We start from the raw sequence: 3,214 nt of genomic DNA, 5'->3' as shown, positions 1-3,214 counted from the left end.
AATCGATTTGCCAATCGATTGTGTTTAAAACAGGAACTCAGCTATTTTCATGTTAATCGGAGTGCCAATCGATTTGATAGTATTTTTCTGAAAAGTTCTTACCAATTATTTAGTTCAATCGATTTCCCAATCGATTGATACCAAACTTAACATGATTGAAATTCTCACAATAGATTGTCCAATCGATTGTGTTTGTCATAGGTCATGTTACTTTTGAAAAATTATTTAAGCAATCGATTAGCCTAGAAAATGGATTGTCCATGTGACTTACCCAATCGATTTCCCAATCGATTTGTTTCAATCAGTGTTTACTTTGTGATGTGCACAATCGATTAGCCTATAAATCAGGTTGCCACTGACTTGCGCAGTTTTTATTTCTAATTGTGCCAGTCGATTGCCTAATCGATTGTGTAACCACAAACAGTATGTTTCCTTACAACCCTTTTACGAAATCGATTTCCTAATCGATTTATTCAGTAGATTTTCAACTTTTGTGATTTCTTGAGTTCCAAGCAATTTGTCTCAAGTATGTAGGGTTGAGTTGTTGTTCCTGAAATCTTGCTCAGTTAAAATGTTAGATTTATCATATGATGTATGAACATTGTATGTTTGTTAATTATGTCAAAACTAGGATTAAGAGGACTAAAGTCCAACAAATAAGCCTTGGGGGGGACGAAAATGACCGAAATGTTCATCCAATGATACAAATGAACTTATTGGATGCACAAGATTGATTAATAACCCAATTTCGACAAGAATAAGCCTAGGGGGGACGAAAATGACCTAAATATGCATCCAATGAGACAAACACACCTATTGGATGCACAAGATTAGTTTAAAACCCTAATTGGACTTGAATAAGTCTTGGGGGTACGAAAATGACCTAAATGTTCATCCACTGACACAAAGAAACTTATTGGATGCACAAGATTGATTAAAAACCCTAATTGGACTAGAATAAACCTAGGGAGGACGAAAATGACCTAAATGTTCATCCAATGACACAAACACACCTATTGGATGCACAAGATTGGTTAAAAACTCTAATTAGACAAGAATAGGCCAAGGGAGGACGAAAATGACCTAAATGTTCATCCAATGACACAAACACCCCTATTGGATGCACACGATTGGTTAAACACCCTAATCGAACTAGAATAAACCTAGGGAGGACGAAACTGACCTAAATGTTCATCCAATGACACAAATGAACTTATTGGATGCACAAGATTGGTTAAAAACCCTAATTGGACTGGAATAAGCCTAGGGGGACGAAAATGACCTAAATGTTCATCCAATGACACAAATGAACTTATTGGATGCACAAGATTGGTTAAAACCCCTAATTGGACTGGAATAAGCCTAGGGGGACGAAAATGACCTAAATGTTCATCCAATGACACAAATGAACTTATTGGATGCACAAGATTGGTTAAAACCCCTAATTGGACTGGAATAAGCCTAGGGGGACGAAAATGACCTAAATGTTCATCCAATGACACAAATGAACTTATTGGATGCACAAGATTGGTTAAAAACCCTAATTGGACTGGAATAAGCCTAGGGGGACGAAAATGACCTAAATGTTCATCCAAAGACACAAACGAACTTATTGGATGTACAAGATTGATTAAAAACTCTAAACGGAAAAGAATAAATCTAGGGAGGACGAAAATGACCTAATTGTTCGTCCAATGACACAAACACACCTATTGGATGCACAAGATTGATTAAAAACCCTAATTGGACAAGAATAAGTCTAGGGAGGACGAAAATGACCTAAATGTTCATCCCATGACACAAATGAACTTATTGGATGCACAAGATTGATTAAAAACCCTAATTGGACAAGAATAAGTCTAGGGAGGACGAAAATGACCTAAATGTTCATCCCATGACACAAATGAACTTATTGGATGCACAAGATTGATTAAAAACCCTAATTGGACAAGAATAAGTCTAGGGAGGACGAAAATGACCTAAATGTTCATCCCATGACACAAATGAACTTATTGGATGCACAAGATTGATTAAAAACCCTAATTGGACAAGAATAAGTCTAGGGAGGACGAAAATGACCTAAATGTTCATCCCATGACACAAATGAACTTATTGGATGCACAAGATTGATTAAAAACCCTAATTGGACAAGAATAAGTCTAGGGAGGACGAAAATGACCTAAATGTTCATCCCATGACACAAATGAACTTATTGGATGCACAAGATTGATTAAAAACCCTAATTGGACAAGAATAAGTCTAGGGAGGACGAAAATGACCTAAATGTTCATCCCATGACACAAATGAACTTATTGGATGCACAAGATTGATTAAAAACCCTAATTGGACAAGAATAAGTCTAGGGAGGACGAAAATGACCTAAATGTTCATCCCATGACACAAATGAACTTATTGGATGCACAAGATTGATTAAAAACCCTAATTGGACAAGAATAAGTCTAGGGAGGACGAAAATGACCTAAATGTTCATCCCATGACACAAATGAACTTATTGGATGCACAAGATTGATTAAAAACCCTAATTGGACAAGAATAAGTCTAGGGAGGACGAAAATGACCTAAATGTTCATCCCATGACACAAATGAACTTATTGGATGCACAAGATTGATTAAAAACCCTAATTGGACAAGAATAAGTCTAGGGAGGACGAAAATGACCTAAATGTTCATCCCATGACACAAATGAACTTATTGGATGCACAAGATTGATTAAAAACCCTAATTGGACAAGAATAAGTCTAGGGAGGACGAAAATGACCTAAATGTTCATCCCATGACACAAATGAACTTATTGGATGCACAAGATTGATTAAAAACCCTAATTGGACAAGAATAAGTCTAGGGAGGACGAAAATGACCTAAATGTTCATCCCATGACACAAATGAACTTATTGGATGCACAAGATTGATTAAAAACCCTAATTGGACAAGAATAAGTCTAGGGAGGACGAAAATGACCTAAATGTTCATCCCATGACACAAATGAACTTATTGGATGCACAAGATTGATTAAAAACCCTAATTGGACAAGAATAAGTCTAGGGAGGACGAAAATGACCTAAATGTTCATCCCATGACACAAATGAACTTATTGGATGCACAAGATTGATTAAAAACCCTAATTGGACAAGAATAAGTCTAGGGAGGACGAAAATGACCTAAATGTTCATCCCATGACACAAATGAACTTATT

The sequence above is a fragment of the Cicer arietinum genome, unplaced genomic scaffold (assembly GCF_000331145.2).
Source record: "Cicer arietinum cultivar CDC Frontier isolate Library 1 unplaced genomic scaffold, Cicar.CDCFrontier_v2.0 Ca_scaffold_5784_v2.0, whole genome shotgun sequence".
Lineage (NCBI taxonomy): Eukaryota > Viridiplantae > Streptophyta > Magnoliopsida > Fabales > Fabaceae > Cicer > Cicer arietinum.
Note: the sequence above shows the minus strand (reverse complement) of the source record.